This window comes from Tenebrio molitor, chromosome 1 (genome assembly GCF_963966145.1).
Source record: "Tenebrio molitor chromosome 1, icTenMoli1.1, whole genome shotgun sequence".
Lineage (NCBI taxonomy): Eukaryota > Metazoa > Arthropoda > Insecta > Coleoptera > Tenebrionidae > Tenebrio > Tenebrio molitor.
In genome coordinates, this window is record NC_091046.1 from 30,049,147 (window position 1) to 30,067,048 (window position 17,902).

The 17,902-nt window shown below is 43.2% G+C and overlaps 1 long non-coding RNA gene across 1 annotated transcript; it reads left to right on the forward strand.

Moving 5' to 3' along the window:
* The first annotated feature begins 11,779 nt into the window (after nucleotides 1-11,779).
* LOC138137380 (uncharacterized) lies at nucleotides 11,780-12,781 on the forward strand. The gene is made up of 3 exons (XR_011161712.1): nucleotides 11,780-11,886; nucleotides 11,944-12,035; nucleotides 12,085-12,781. It is a non-coding gene; the product is annotated as an uncharacterized lncRNA (long non-coding RNA).
* The last annotated feature ends 5,121 nt before the right edge of the window (nucleotides 12,782-17,902 follow it).

Here is a 17,902-nt window from a genome sequence, read left to right on the forward strand (position 1 = left end):
ACGGCGAAAACCGAACAAGAACTAATGAGTTTGGCAAACTATGCCCTGGAGAGGGTCGTAGGTTGGATGGAGGAAATAGGTTTGAAGCTAGCTGTCCAAAAAACGGAAGCCGTCCTGCTGGTAGGAAAAAGGAGACCCGGAAACGTAAAATTTCAAATTGGTGGTGAGGAGATTTTACCAGCAACATCACTTAAGTACCTCGGGGTACGAATGGATAGGGCCATGACCTTTGTTCCCCACGTGGAGGAAGTAGCTGCAAAAGCGGAAAAGATGGTGGCCGTGTTGGGAAGGATCATGCCCAATATGAAAGGGCCAGGTAGCAGCCGAAGAAAACTCCTCTCAGCGGTCGTACACAGTCGACTCCTATACGGGGCGGCAGGGTGGGCCGACGGCCTCAAATACAAAAAGAACGTCGAAACGCTCAACAGGGTCCAGAGAAGGGTTCTGGTGAGGGTAGCCAGCGCTTACCGCACAGTGTCGGCTGAGGCCCTACAAGTATTAACGGGGGTCCTGCCCGCTGATCTACAGGCCGAGGGGAGGGTGCTCCTCCACCGACAACTCTGCTCCAAGGAGGAGGTTAAAAAGAGGCAGCTACGAAAATGGCAAGCGAGATGGCAAACCACCGACAAGGGGGGTTGGACGAGAAAACTCCTGCCAGAGATCGCGACTTGGATCGAACGAGGACATGGGCAGCTGACCTACTACCTAACCCAGGCACTGTCAGGCCACGGGTGCTTCGCATCCTTCCTCCTTAAAATCGGAAAGGAAGAAACCGACGGCTGCTGGTTCTGCGGAGACCGCGATGACCCCGAGCACACGCTGTTCGTGTGCGAAAGGTGGGACCGTGAGAGACTGCTTCTCATGCGGAAGACTGCAGAATGGCCAACAAACGAAAACTTTGTAGAGATTCTGCTTCGATCCCAAGCCGACTGGGATGCCACAGCGGAGTTCACGATGGCGGTGCTTCGAGGAAAGGAGGACGAAGAAAGAAAGCGTGAGGCAAACGGCCGCTGAATATAAAACACTAAGTACCTGATGAAATGCGAGAGCGATCCCGGGTACTTAGGAGAGGATACGAGGAGGGGTTTTAGTGGGTAGACTCGCCCCGACCACCATGGCGAGGAGTCCCACACTCCCCAGGGCAACTTGGTGTCCTGGGGGTTGTACGTAATGTATTTCCCCTCCTCCCGAAAAAAAAAAAAAAAAAAAAAAAAAAAAAAAAGGTCAGGTCAGGTCAGGTCAGGTCAGGTCAGGTCAGGTCAGGTCAGGTCAGGTCAGGTTTTTGGTCTAATTTGATAGTGCAAACCTCAAGTACTGTTCAAGTGCAATAATAGTGAGTGATACAAAGTTACTTAACGGATAGAAGCCTAGAGGTCGATGAACAAACCACGATCGGGGTGTCGTGTGGGGTTCCCCAGGGATCGGTGCTAGGACCCACGCTATGGAACGTGCTGTACGATGGGGTGCTTGAACTAGAATTGCCGGAGGGCCTAAGGCTGATCGCCTTTGCGGACGATCTAGCTGTTCTGGTGACGGCGAAAACCGAACAAGAACTAATGAGTTTGGCAAACTATGCCCTGGAGAGGGTCGTAGGTTGGATGGAGGAAGCAGGTTTGAAGCTAGCTGTCCAAAAAACGGAAGCCGTCCTGCTGGTAGGAAAAAGGAGACCCGGAAACGTAAAATTTCAAATTGGTGGTGAGGAGATTTTACCAGCAACATCACTTAAGTACCTCGGGGTACGAATGGATAGGGCCATGACCTTTGTTCCCCACGTGGAAGAAGTAGCTGCAAAGGCGGAAAAGATGGTGGCCGTGTTGGGAAGGATCATGCCCAATATGAAAGGGCCAGGTAGCAGTAATGTATTTCCCCTCCTCCCGAAAAAAAAAAAAAAAAAAAAAAAAAAAGGTCAGGTCAGGTCAGGTCAGGTCAGGTCAGGTCAGGTCAGGTCAGGTCAGGTCAGGTCAGGTCAGGTCAGGTCAGGTCAGGTCAGGTCAGGTCAGGTCAGGTCAGGTCAGGTCAGGTCAGGTCAGGTCAGGTCAGGTCAGGTCAGGTCAGGTCAGGTCAGGTCAGGTCAGGTCAGGTCAGGTCAGGTCAGGTCAGGTCAGGTCAGGTCAGGTCAGGTCAGGTCAGGTCAGGTCAGGTCAGGTCAGGTCAGGTCAGGTCAGGTCAGGTCAGGTCAGGTCAGGTCAGGTCAGGTCAGGTCAGGTCAGGTCAGGTCAGGTCAGGTCAGGTCAGGTCAGGTCAGGTCAGGTCAGGTCAGGTCAGGTCAGGTCAGGTCAGGTCAGGTCAGGTCAGGTCAGGTCAGGTCAGGTCAGGTCAGGTCAGGTCAGGTCAGGTCAGGTCAGGTCAGGTCAGGTCAGGTCAGGTCAGGTCAGGTCAGGTCAGGTCAGGTCAGGTCAGGTCAGGTCAGGTCAGGTCAGGTCAGGTCAGGTCAGGTCAGGTCAGGTCAGGTCAGGTCAGGTCAGGTCAGGTCAGGTCAGGTCAGGTCAGGTCAGGTCAGGTCAGGTCAGGTCAGGTCAGGTCAGGTCAGGTCAGGTCAGGTCAGGTCAGGTCAGGTCAGGTCAGGTCAGGTCAGGTCAGGTCAGGTCAGGTCAGGTCAGGTCAGGTCAGGTCAGGTCAGGTCAGGTCAGGTCAGGTCAGGTCAGGTCAGGTCAGGTCAGGTCAGGTCAGGTCAGGTCAGGTCAGGTCAGGTCAGGTCAGGTCAGGTCAGGTCAGGTCAGGTCAGGTCAGGTCAGGTCCCCTCCAAGGAGCCGTGAGACCTTGTCGTTGGTGGAGGGGCTTAAGTAACCGGAGTGATGCTCGGGGCGATGCCGGCGGGAGCTTCGCGCTCCTGGCAGGGTCACCCATGCCGGCAAGGGTCGAGCGGACCGGCGAAAAACAAAGGACGGCTCAACCCTCAGGATCCACCACGAAAGTCGTGGCACGGGAACTGGCGAACCCGGGGGAGATCCGAGCTACGGTTGGTCGAACGCGGACTAATCGTGACAAACCGTAACCGCGGCTCACACCTCAACAACCCTTGCTAGCGTGGTAGGGGTACGTCGTGTGAGGACTCGCGGCCGGGGGGCTTGCCTTAATCGGCCGGCCCGCGAGGAGACAACCTCCATAAAATAACCGACAGCGAAGTCGCTAAAACCTGCGGGGCACCTGGCGCACCTCGCAGTATGAATGCCTTCTCCCAGGGATGGGCGTCACCCTGGGAGTGACCTCCTTTCGTCCCGTATTCGTGGGAATAAATATGGATTCTAAGAAAAACCAACTGGAAAATGAAGAAAGTTTTGAAGCAAATGACTTGGCTAAGAAAGAGGTGACTGAAGATAAACAAGAAAGAGAAATGGCGGTGGCAAAAACGCCAGGTCTTTTAGTATTAGAAGTCGAAAAGACTCTCGGTAGGAACTTACCTCGAAAGTTATCCCTCAACTTAGGCCTGACCAAAACGGGAGGATCCCACTCGGAACCGGCATCGCCAGGGCTGCCATCACCCGGACAAAATAGCGGATGTGTTAATCTGAAGTGGGACGATGCGGTGGGCAGGTCCAAGTACAAGGTCGGGGAATACACCAGCGTGACCGGCCAAATAGCACCGGAGACTCCAACGACGACGGCGGGAAAGACAAAAGCATTCCAAAGCTCCAAGCAGGAGACGACCACGTTCCTCACGCCAAAAATGCAGGAACGTCCGATAAAAAAGCGAAAAGCAGCGGCGAGCCCGAGTCCAAACGAGGACCGAGCAGGAAACTTTAATAAGAGGGTCACGGACCGTTTGGTTGCCCAGGTTGGAAAGTTGAGTAAAATTGTGAAAGATACCTACCATCCCAGAAAAGACCTAAAAACCGTGGTGGAGAGTCTCGTAAGCCTGGTAGCGCAGCTGCGAGTGGGCAACACGCCACAGGACAGTGAGGAGGAATCCCTACAAGAAGCCGAAAGTTCGAAGGCGGACGTGCAGACTGAGAAAAAAGTGAACCAAAAAGACTGTGCTACGCAGACCACGGAGGGAAAACGAGAGGACGACAATGCCAATAAAAAAGACTGCGCCATGCAGACCACGGAGGGGAAACGAGAGGACGACAATGTCAATAAAAAAGATTGCGCCACACAGACCACAGTGTGGGAACAAAAAGACGACGAAGTGGAACTTTTAAGACAGCGCATAAAGAATCCGAAAAGCGCTCTGGACCTGTTTGAAACAGCCAAGAGGAAATGGCCCGAGGATGTGTTCTTAAAGACGAAGGCTGTGCATCTCCACCCATTGAAGCAATGGGCAGACCCATTGGTGTTCTTTGTGGCCGACAACAAAGCTGCTAAAACAGATGAGGTCTTAAAGAAATTGGGGGAAACACACATGGGCCTGAAAAAAGTAATTGAGGAAGAGCGCCTCAAAAATGGGAACATTATTGGTTCAAAGAGCGTGACTTATATGCTGAACGGAGACGAAAAGCTTGAAGAAATTAGGATGAGGTGTCTCGTGGGGATGGACCACAAACTCACAGGGAAGGAGGCTTGGGACGAAGCGTTGAAGGCAGCACGGAAGGTTGTGGATACGATAACTAACACCGGCCAAAAACATGCAGTACTAACAGTTCTGAACGGACAGGGCGAACTATGGAGGAAGACACTAGAGTGTGCGATGATAGACGTCGAGATGTCGATCGACGTAAATTACCAAAAACCACCGGGCAGTGAAAAAACATCCACAAAAAAGGAGGGGAAAAGAGAAAAGAAGACATATGCGCTGATCGTTGAAAAGAAAGGGACGCAGTATAAAGATGTGCTGAGCAGTGTTAAAACTGCGATTACAGGCGATCCTGCGAGGAGCTCAATCCACACAATGCGGAGCACCAGAGATGGAAACCTGCTGATTACCCTTGACAAAGATGACGAGACAATCGAGGAGCTCGAGAAAGCCATAAAACAGGCAGCAGGCGATCTCGCGGTGAGGAGGGCGAGATCGGACTCTGGAACGGAAGTACTACACGTTAGGGGCTTAGACGCAACCACTAATAAAGGGGAAGTAATCGAAGCCCTGAAGGTAAGGCTGGGGGATGCAAAGGACAAAACGTGGAAGGTCAGTGACCTGCGGCCAAATCGAAACGACACACAGGCGGTCACTATCGTCCTTCGGAAGGAGGATGCCGAAAGCATCCTAGCGGAAGGATACCTAAGGATCGGTGCGGTCAGGTGCAGGGCTGAGAGGAGAGTAGAGACTGAAAAATGCCGCAGGTGCTGGGCGTTTGACCATAAAACTGTGGGGTGTAAGGGTCCCGACAGGAGAAATGCCTGTTACAAATGTGGCAAAGTGGGACACCTGGCAAAGGAATGCCAAAATAACTTGGAATGTCCTCTTTGCCAAGAGGTCGGTCACCGTGCAGGAGAGGGCGGGTGCACAAAATTTAGGGCGGCCCTAACAGCCCAACGCAAGAAGGCGAGATCGGCCAGGTCAAGCAAGGATGGATCAGAACATAACAGGCCAAACCAGGTCTCCTGGGACAGTTCGAGATGCCCAAGGTGCTGGCATAGCGGACACAAGAAGAAAGAATGTAAAGGGATGGACCGGGAAAATCTTTGCCACCAATGCGCCGAGGAAGGGCACAAAGCTTCAGGTTGCAGGAACAGACCGTACTGTCTGTTCTGCAATCTGGAGGGACATATATCCGGCGGTGAAAATTGCCCGAAAGCGACGATAGCCCAACAAGAGAAGGCAGACGAAGAAAGACAGGGTTCAGCGAAATCAAGGGACGAAGTTGCGATACCGATGAGTCTCGTGAACGAGGAAGGGTTAAGAAACCCTCCAAAAAACGAGAAGGAGGCGGGCACTTCGGATGCCCGCCAGAAAGAAGTGATGAACGAACGGGACCAAAACCGAGTGGCCTCAGAGGGGGAGGTTTCACGATCGTTCTCAAAATAATGCAGTTAAACTTAAATAGAAGCAGCGCTGCACACGATCTTGTTATGGAGTCGGAACCCAAGGCGGACGTACTCATAGCCAGCGAACCCAACAAAAAACGGATGGACAAAGGGGGATGGTATGTGGACACATACCGGGACGCGGCCATCAAAGTCCTAAACAGAAAGCAGAAGGTGGAGAACTCTGGAAGAGGAAAGGGGTACGTCTGGGTCGAAATCGATGGTGTGAGAATAGTCAGTGGATACGCGTCACCGAACATCGGCATCGAGGAATTCAAGAAGTATCTGGGGCGCTTGGAAAACTGCATCAGACATGCAAGGCTGGATGTACTCGTCGCTGGAGACTTGAATGCCAAATCGCCGATTTGGGGATCAGGGGTGGAAGACAACAGGGGGGCCGCATTAGCAGACCTTCTTTCTGCAAACAACATGTTTGCACAAAATTTAGGCGAAAAAGCGACGTTTGTGGGAGCACGAGGGCAGTCAGTCATCGACATCACATGTGCCACCAGCGGGTTGGCACCGAGAATACAAAATTGGAAAGTGGAAGACACAGAGACTTTGAGCGATCACCGGCTCATTACGTATGAAATAGTCGGGTCAAGCGAGAAAGAAGGAAAAAACAAAACAAGTGCAGGATGGTTTTGGAAAGAAGAGTCAGAAGAAGCTTTCGCCAGGGAACTGGGAAAAAGAGTGGGCCACATCCGTGAGATTTCGGTAGCGGCACTAACCAAAACTATCAATCACGCATGCAACTCTGTGCTGAAAAAGAAAAACTGTGGCAAAAACGGGCGAAAACCGGCATACTGGTGGACGCCCGAAATAGCAAACACTCGAGCCGCCTGTGTCACACTAAGAAGAGCGATGATGAGGGCAAAGGGAAACGAGAGAAACAGAGAGCTGGCCGCTGAGAAATATAGAAAGGCGCGGAAGGATTTGAAACATCAAATCCTCAAGAGCAAGGAGAAGGCATGGAAAAAACTGGTCGAAGACGTGGACGAAAATCCATGGGGGACCGGATATAAGGCCGCCATGGGGAAATTCGCCAGAGAAACACCGCCAACTGGCGCCGAGACACGAGAAGCGGTTCAGAAACTCTTCCCGAATACTCCCTTACCCGTGTGGATAAGGCAGCCACTCGAAGAGGTCGCAGAATTCGATTTGAAAGAGATCGAGGCGGCGGCAAACAAACTCCGCCCAAAGAAGGCTCCCGGACCTGACGGTTTCTCTGCGGAGATCGTAAAAGCGACCGTAAGAGCCGTACCGGATGTCATCTTACAGATTGCAAACAGCTGCCTGCGAGAGCGAATGTTCCCTATCGAGTGGAAGAGGGCTAAGCTGGCACTGATCTCTAAAGGAAAGGCAGATTGCCAAGGTAAACGAAAGTTCAGGCCGATTTGCCTTCTGGACTGCCTGGGGAAGTTGATGGAACACCTGATCAGAGCACGACTGGCGGACGAGCTCGAGGAGAAGGGAGGCCTGAGTGACGCCCAATACGGTTTTCGCGAGGGACTCTCGACGCAGCACGCGATCGAGGAGGTCCTAAAGGTGGCAAGATATGCGAATGCGGGTAGCTGGGGGAGAAAAGATTATTGTGCTCTTATCACCCTGGACGTAGAGAACGCTTTTAACACGGCCCCCTGGGCTGGGATAGTGGAGGCTCTAAGGAAGAGAAACACCAGCGAGTACCTCATTAGCCTGATACAAAGTTACTTAACGGATAGAAGCCTAGAGGTCGATGAACAAACCACGATCGGGGTGTCGTGTGGGGTTCCCCAGGGATCGGTGCTAGGACCCACGCTATGGAACGTGCTGTACGATGGGGTGCTTGAACTAGAATTGCCGGAGGGCCTAAGGCTGATCGCCTTTGCGGACGATCTAGCTGTTCTGGTGACGGCGAAAACCGAACAAGAACTAATGAGTTTGGCAAACTATGCCCTGGAGAGGGTCGTAGGTTGGATGGAGGAAGCAGGTTTGAAGCTAGCTGTCCAAAAAACGGAAGCCGTCCTGCTGGTAGGAAAAAGGAGACCCGGAAACGTAAAATTTCAAATTGGTGGTGAGGAGATTTTACCAGCAACATCACTTAAGTACCTCGGGGTACGAATGGATAGGGCCATGACCTTTGTTCCCCACGTGGAAGAAGTAGCTGCAAAGGCGGAAAAGATGGTGGCCGTGTTGGGAAGGATCATGCCCAATATGAAAGGGCCAGGTAGCAGCCGAAGAAAACTCCTCTCAGCGGTCGTACACAGTCGACTCCTATACGGGGCGGCAGGGTGGGCCGACGGCCTCAAATACAAAAAGAACGTCGAAACGCTCAACAGGGTCCAGAGAAGGGTTCTGGTGAGGGTAGCCAGCGCTTACCGCACAGTGTCGGCTGAGGCCCTACAAGTATTAACGGGGGTCCTGCCCGCTGATCTACAGGCCGAGGGGAGGGTGCTCCTCCACCGACAACTCTGCTCCAAGGAGGAAGCTAAAAAGAGGCAGCTACGAAAATGGCAGGCGAGATGGCAAACCACCGACAAGGGGAGTTGGACGAGAAAACTCCTGCCAGAGATCGCGACTTGGATCGAACGAGGACATGGGCAGCTGACCTACTACCTAACCCAGGCACTGTCAGGCCACGGGTGCTTCGCATCCTTCCTCCTTAAAATCGGAAAGGAAGAAACCGACGGCTGCTGGTTCTGCGGAGACCGCGATGACCCCGAGCACACGCTGTTCGTGTGCGAAAGGTGGGACCGTGAGAGACTGCTTCTCATGCGGAAGACTGCAGAATGGCCAACAAACGAAAACTTTGTAGAGATTCTGCTTCGATCCCAAGCCGACTGGGATGCCACAGCGGAGTTCACGATGGCGGTGCTTCGAGGAAAGGAGGATGAAGAAAGAAAGCGTGAGGCAAACGACCGCTGAACATAAAACACTAAGTACCTGATGAAATGCGAGAGCGATCCCGGGTACTTAGGAGAGGATACGAGGAGGGGTTTTAGTGGGTAGACTCGCCCCGACCACCATGGCGAGGAGTCCCACACTCCCCAGGGCAACTTGGTGTCCTGGGGGTTGTACGTAATGTATTTCCCCTCCTCCCGAAAAAAAAAAAAAAAAAAAAAAAAAAAGGTCAGGTCAGGTCAGGTCAGGTCAGGTCAGGTCAGGTCAGGTCAGGTCAGGTCAGGTCAGGTCAGGTCAGGTCAGGTCAGGTCAGGTCAGGTCAGGTCAGGTCAGGTCAGGTCAGGTCAGGTCAGGTCAGGTCAGGTCAGGTCATGAGTGATTAGGATATTTTTTATCACATTTACAAGAAAGTTCAATCAATATGTTAATGATATAAAAGATATTAAAAGATACACCGATTTTAACAGAATTCAACTCGATTACAAATTTTCTTTCTACGAGTATGTATGTTAAACACAACAGTTTGGACATGGAAACACAACGCCAGCAAGCTGTACGTTTTCGGTTAGTTATATTTAATTTGAACCTGTACGGCACAATTTACATAGTGAGCAACTTTAAAATGCGGTCGCCAGCTCAACAGACGTGAAATAATTCAATCAGAATACAAAATAGGGTGTGTACCCACTATGAAGCGCATTTTAAATTAAGTGTGAAGGGGATTTTGTTTCTGGAGAAAATTATATTACTTTCATACACATGAAAGCCATTAGTTATGTATTTCTTCATGCATTAATTTCAGTGGACATTTTGAAGCTGAATTAATTGACAAAATGCTTTATATTTCAATTCATAAAATTTTTAAAGCATTGTGAGATTTGGCAATTTGTTTTTGCGAAAAATAATGTTTCGTCTAATAGCAATTCTAATGAAAAAAGAATTGGTTGCATGTTATTCCTTTAAACAGAAATACTCTCTAAAACTTTTAATATTGTTTTCTGTTAGCTTATTACAACTGATTGACAACCACTGTTTTACTGAATTTTTCTAAAATGTCTTAACAATCTTGATCGTACTCCCGATTTGTTTTATCAGGGACTAGCATTCTTTTGCTTATAAGGGATGCTCAATATATTTTTCCTTGGCTGTCCCTTTCTCAGCTGGCATTAAATCGTCAAGATATGGGATAAACGTGGAACGCAAAGAATGGTAAATATTCAGAATAGTGCTGCCTTCGAGGTAAAATGATTACGGGGAGAGGGAATGTTTGATGTCATTTGTGCAGATAGCCCGATGGTTTATGACCACCACGATGAAAGAGATTTCCCATTACTGAATATCTCCAACGCACAATTTAACCTCAGAACGTTTGCATCTTGCTTACCGTGCACATTTCTTTATACATATTAAAGTGCTTTAGCCAATTTCTGAAATACCTTCCTGGCTGAAACGTACGCGCTCTTCTTAATAGTTGATTTTTTTTTTAAATAGGTACGTTAAGCAAGTCTAATTAAAAGCAACTTTAATGATTATTCGCGCGTTAATATAAATGAAGGGCATTTTGAAATTGTATGCGACGTGAAATCGAACCTTCTCATCAGAGATGTGTTTATTTGATGCCGGCTGATAATATAACTTTTATAAAATTCACATAATGAAATCGTAATCTGGAGAACATTTCCCTGGAGTGAAGTAGATGAGCGAAAGCAGTGAAGAAACAACGGTCACAGTGGAAACTGTTTTACGTCGAGACAGCTATATACAGAGACGAAGTTCAAGATGAATTCAAACTCAAGAATTTACATGTGGATCATCTACGATTCACTTCATTTACTTGAGTCGACATCGTTGCTCGTCTGACAAAACAAGATGAACAATGAAATAACTTTTACGTCCGTCATTCATATTTAATTGAAATAAAGATGATAAATCTTGGGTATAATGGAAAATTAATTTTGACTAATGAACTCAACACGAGTGTTTTCAACATGCATGTTACAGTAGACAAATTTCAGACAAGACAAAATAAAAACATTGCTATTATTGTAAAGATTATAAAATAAATCGTAAGAAATTAATACAAGGCTACTTTACTTGTACAAGTTAGTTAGACTTAAACTTAGACACTTAAACTCCTGAAGTACTCCTGTGTATAATTTCAGTTTTCATGTATTATGCTTATTCCTTGAACCTAAGTACTCGTACGTATGGGTATGTATCTAATACTCTAATTTTTATAGAGCAGTTGTTCTCCACTAAAGTTAAAAAGATAATGTCATATATAATTCTGTGTCAGCGGAAAGAACTTGCTATATTCGCATTCACGTGAACTGCACAAAAAGCATTACACGTGTAAGAGCAAAAGAGCTGTTAATTGAACTTTCTAAAACATATAAATGAAACATGACACGCTATAGTAACGCATTTGAGTACGTTAATATTAATTATGATGTAGCCCGACACATCAAATGAATATGTAATTAGCTGCTCAAGTAAAAAGGAATCATTTGTAGCAGCATTATGTTTTAGAAAGTAAAGTTACGTTAAATGTGCAAATGATGCATTATTAATCAAATCCTTTTTCAACAGGCATAAAAGTACTTAAAAAATGTTGAAAAGTTTCAGACAGAATTGTTTTAAACTGTTGGTTATTTGAAGAGACAAGTGCAAACGACGTTTTTTTTATAAGGGGAACGAGATATATAGGTACTCTTATCAACCAATTTGCATAACAAGCACGCATTTATACAAAATTTCTCTTTGAAAGAAATTTTCGTGGTATTTGCGAAACACTGCTAAAGGTGAATTACGTTGACACGTTCGCTTTCTAGTGTGAGGTATCATATCGAAATGTTATACCGGGACATTTTTTTAACTTTGAACATAGCCCCATGCTAATTCCCTATGTTCAGTTTTAAAAAGCACACATCAATGCGTTGTCCGTTGTGGTTGCTATGCAACTAATTATTACACAAATCTGACAAAACAAAAATGGTCGACATGTCGACGTTCTGTGTGTCGACTAGCAATGCCATTCAAGATGATTTAAGCAAAGTAAATTGTTATTTGTAAAATGTATTAATCAGGTAACAGGAACAGGTAAGGAATGATAAACTACTTTATTAAATATTCGAAGCGGCCACCTTCACGTTCTAGACAATATGCTAGCCTATTGTGAAAACCTTGAACACAATTTCTAATGAAATTAGGATCAAGCTCATTGCAAGCATGCCTTATCCGATCTTTGAGTTCGTCAGTATTATTTATCATTACATTATTATAAATTTTATCTTTTAGATGCCCCCAAAGAAAGAAGTCATTTGGGGACAAATCTGGTGACCGAGGTGGCCAAGCTGTTGGCCCAAATCTTCCAATTCAACGTTCCCCAAAAATTTCATTTAAATAACGTGTTATCATGGCAGTGGAATGTGGGGGAGCTCCATTCATCTGGAACCAGACATCGTTGACATTCAAGTTTTGAATTTGGGGTATGATTTGTTCCTGAAGTAGTCGTAAGAACGAATTTGAATTTAAATTTCCTTCGATGAAAAATAGACCAATTAATGTATTATTCATAACTCCTGCCCACACATTAACCCTACGGTTGTATTGTGTCCTTGTTAAATTTTGGAGGTGTGGATTAGTTCTTGACCAATATCTGTAAGGATAGGAATAACAAAGGAAAAGGATATGAAGGAATAACTGGATCAATAGAGACTAACCGATAATTTTGGGAATTTACTTCACCATCAAGTGTAAATGATGCTTCATCTGTAAATACTATTTTTTCTAATATTTCTTCGATGTTATTTATTAAATTAAACATTTTTTCGCAAAAATCAGTTCTTTTAATTTTATCTTCAATATTTAGTAGCTGGTGATTTGTAAATTTATAAGCTTTATACTTAAATTCTTTTAAAACTTTTCGAATTGACGAAGAAGAAATTCCAAAGTAGTGGCTGGTCATTCTTAATGAAGACATGGGGTTCTCTTCTGCATTAGACAAGATGTTCAACTTATTTTCCTCTGTTAAGACATCATTTCTTCTGGTTCGTTTGTGGTGTTTATATTCGACGCATCCGTGGTTATTAAATTTTGATATGATATTAAAAATTGTTCCAACTGATGGAATTGGACGATCAGGATAAGTGACTGAAAATATGTCACGCACATTTCTAATGCTATGATGTGCATGGTATAAGTGCATTATTTGTATTTTTTCTTCAGTTGTATACATGTTTTTAAATTAATCAACAATAATTCAAACAAGTTGAGAATTTTATTTAAAACTGTCCGGCAGTTATTTTGGTTACCATGGTTACTTGATTTCATACATGCATTGACCTGTGTTTTTTAAAACTGAACATAGGGAATAAGTATGGGCTATGTTCAGCGTTAAAAAAATGTCCCGGTATAAATGTTTATAGTGTTACAACGGAATTGGAATTTTTGGCATGTTAATCGAATTTAATTAGGAAATTAAGATAGGACTCACTAAGGTGAGTCGATAGAGGCAACTCTTAGTGAATCGAACCAGCCTGTTATCAATGACGACCAATTATTCGATGAAATCGAAGAACGACAGGGGCGTATAGAATAGTATTATAATCAGCACTCCCTCCCTTCGGTCGTGCTGCAAACAAAGTGCTCAAGCGGAAGTTTCTTCCCGCAAAAGTTAGGGGCAATACTTTTTGTAACTTATTATAACTCAAAAATATTTAGAAATAAAATTAAAAAAGTAAATGATTTAACATTTGTAACTTTTTACTATTGGATTGGTAGGACTTTTCACGCCGATTACTAGATTATTAAAATTTAAAGCGTCGGTGGGGTCTGTCATTGTTGGTTCATATATTTTTTTTTTGTAATTTTTCTATTTCTATTTTCCACAAGTTTGGAAAATGTCCCGTATATGTCTTTAAGTATCACCATAAAACCTACTGTATTTGCATGTTAGTAATTATATTGGATCGGAGCAACACAGCTTTGCGAAAGGAAGACTACTACTATTGCTATCTACTATACTACCGCCAACTTGTTTCACAGGCACTGGATGATCGATAGAAGGTGGACGTGATGTACACTCACTGCATTTGATAAAATAAATCGTTGTATTGGTCTCCAAAGTCCAAACTACATAACTATGGTCTATCTGATGATTTATTGGTAATTGTTCACTTTAACTACTTCTGGAATTTTCGCGTTTTTTCTGGCTAGACAGCCTCAGGGCGTCCTCCTAGATCGTGTCCCACCATTCAAACCTTGTGCAAATGCCTTTTTTTCTCTCTTGTTGTGTTTCAAGGTCGCGTCAAGGTCGCGCCAAGTCTTAGTATAAATAAAGGGTAAGGAAAATTTTCATTTGCACAAGGTTTGACTGGTGGGAAACGATGTAGGAGGACGTCCTGAGGCTGTCTAGCTAGAAAAAACGCGAAAATTCCAGAAGTAGTTAAAGTGAACAATTACCGATTTATTTTTTCCAGTATATTCTGTAACAAGTAACAGAAGACAGTATGTTGAATGTGGTGGATATAGATCACTTCGATTTGCATTTGGTATTATCACCGGTGTGGTTGAGGGATCAAATCTAGGACCGCTACTATTTAATTTTTTTTAAATGATGACACTTGAAACATAAGTGAATGATTTTCTTAAAAACATCACATACCGCTATTATGAATTTTGTTCCAAACTTTATGTTCATACTGTAGTCAATGAAGATTAACTCAGCGCTAGAAGAAATTGCCTAAATTTCTTGTAAAAATTAATTAGATACGAGTGAAATAATATCTGCTGATTTATTTACGCAGACTTAACAATAGGTCTCCAGTCACATTCTATTGTGAAATACCTCATTATTTAATAACTGTAACTGCATACAATTTGATAATGTCGCAAAAAAGAACATACTGCGAACTTCTTGATGATACTTCTTCTACTTTGCAGTCTCATTAGTTTTATTTTGCGGGCCCATAGAAATGAAATGGTGAGAATAATGAATTAACTAAAAAAAATTTTCATTGCTGCACTTTACGCCTAAAACTCGTTTAAAAGAAACATTTTTGCGTCTCCCACTTTAATAAACAACCCAACGAAAAAAAGCTTTATTCGCGGATGTCAACACTAAACCGGTCCAGAAAATCCTAAAACTTATAAATGCAGATAAACAATTCTCTGGAGAAGTTAGGTGAAAGCAAGTCGGCGAAGAAGACTGAGCATAACAAGGAGAACGATCTAAGTAGACAGAAAGGAAGTCTTAGTTTCCCCCTCTTCCATACCATAACTTGATAACGTTATACACGTAAGAGCAAAGGAAAGGAGGTATTTCGACGAAGAGTCCGCACATTGCCAGATCCTTTTGTGATTCGGCTATAATTTAAAAGCATTCATTCCGCTGTTACATCGGGGGTCTTATCTAAGGTACGCCCTTTGTCTTAACGATGACAATGAGTTCTCTTCTCGTCTACCTACATAAACATAAACCCTCTTAATGGAGAAGGATTTGATAAAGAAAATTACACAGTCACTTACGTGTAAGACGAACGATGCACTGAAGTGCTGGAAATTTTGTTGCTCTCGCATAAAATAACCCAAACCTCAAGGGAAATTTTTGCAGATTTTTTTTTAATTTTGTTCTTTTCATGTTACTGGATTTGTTTATATTTTAATTTCATATATGTAGTAAGCGTACTATGTAAACCCCTATGACAATATATTCTGTATGAAAGCATTTACTTATTTACCTAGATGTTAAATTTTATTTTATTGTCACACGAAATTTATTTTTCGTTTTGTTTGGTCACTTGTCAATTACAGTTATAGGAACCCAACTTAAAAAATGAATGAACGAGATAAGCAAAGCAATTTTATGTTACATCAACAGGTGATAGTTTTATTGAAATAATATTATACAAATCCCAACGATGATGCAGCTTTTATAGTAAAAATAATGTAAGCAGTCCACTTAAAACAAAAATTTTAATTTAATAGTAAATTGTGTGGTTGTTTTTTGCACATTAAATAATGTCTATGTTGAACATATAAATTTTTAAAGTTTCTTAGTTGTTCGGCATCCTGCAAAAATGAAAATTTACAGTTTGAATTGGTTTGAATTGTTCAAATGAATGACGTCTTAAACGTACATTTATTGTTTGGAATGTACATTTATGTACGTTCAAAATTTTTGCTCACTACCAAAGAATTTTCGGCATTGTTCAATTAAAATCGTTGAGTCGTGCAAAAATTAGTATAATGCACCTCGGGAGTGGTGGTGGATGATTTTTATCCTCAGTGCTTTGTAATCTATAATTAGATAAGTATGAAACAGGTTAAACATGGGTGCCATGTACCTATAATATTTTGTCATTTGTGATTATCAAAAATTTGTCACTAAGTCAGAAAATTGAAATGAAAAATCAGTTGCTAGATGTCTGTTGAACTGACAGTTTCCACAGAAAAGTTAAATTTTTAACTCCTTGAAAGCCACCACTTACAGAACAATATCGTGTGATTAAGAAAATTTGCATGTCTTTTCCGATGTTTAATTTAATTATTTAATCTAAGGTTACGTGATTTGAAGACTTTAATAAAGTTAATTTTAGTTCCTAAAAATTTGATATATTCAATGTTTTAAACGGATACGCAACAACGGTGGTCTTTACAACTAATTTTTTGACCTTAATTTAAATTTTTCGTCATACATAGTCTTTGTAGACATTTCGGTGTAATTTGCAACACGGCTGCACATGTTTACATTAAACACACGATTTCCTTCTCGCATTCGAATTTTCTGGCAGTCGCTTATGGAATACATATTGCCACAATTTACTAAAATAAATGTCCCACTAACATTTTTTTTATGATAATACGTTCATTGAAGGTAATCACTTCCGCCATTTTATCTTTTGTTTTTTCCTTTTATTCAATGCATTTCATCGATTACGAATTTTCTAGATCACACGGTAAGATAAATATTCACAAATAACGAACAGTGGAACTACGAGTATGTATTAAAATGCGAAAGTTCAAACAACAGTAAACATTGTGTTTAACCCGTTTTCCAAGCGTGCTTCTGGTTTTAGCTTATATCTAGAGATTGTATTAATGATCTCAAGAAATTAATGTACGTTGCCGTTTGTTGAACAAACTAAGTACCGCCTTGAGCTGGTTGTGATAAGACAGGCAAACAAGGCAAACTATGTGAAAATGATGGAAAAGATAAACTTCGTCAGTTTACTAATTTTAACAAAATAAATTCACACCTTTTATGGAAAAATATATATATTATAGATTATGGTGCATTATTAAATGAAATTAAATTAATAAAATACATTTATGTATTAAAAAATGTTACATGACTCATCGACACACGATTTACGTGAAATTCATAATGTTGTTTGTAACGCAAATTTTCCTTCATTAACAGAGATGTCTGACCCATATGTAAAAGGATATCGTCCTTTTAGCTGCCGGACTTTTATACGTCTTTTGATCTGGTAAGGGCCTGGGGTGATCTGTAATTTCAAAAACGGCTGACCCGAATAGACCTTTCCTGTTTGCAAATGGCGCTTTAATAGTGGAAAAGCACATGAAAATCTAAAGTGTTCACTAAACGGTTTCTTTACAGTTCCAGTTTATTTCACCTTATTGTTTTTGGTCTTTCTAAATATGTCATAACATATATTTTTTTGACTTGACCAGTAATTGCTTCATAATGTAGATTCATAATATCGATTTATTAACATGTTATTTAATCGATTCATAATAAATTCATGCAATTTTATGAGTATTTGAAGAAGCAGAGGTTTTTAAAGACTATGAGAAATAAATAAACCAACTGAGGATGCAAACGATGATAATTCAGGGCTACTTAAATATTTCAACGAAGCTTTTCCCTGTGTTTGACTATGCGTGATCATTGTCGATTTTCTCTTGTTCTGCACTCTCCTCTAGCGGTCATATCGGTCAGTTAGAAGGGATTATACCATTTCGTAAAATACCACAAGGTTATTAGTTTCAATTAGGATTCCGCCCGTAGTTATTGTAATTTAACATGTATTAGTTAGCTCTTTGCTTACTATTCAGGGTCGTAACCCTTTAGTTAAAGCTAAAATGATTT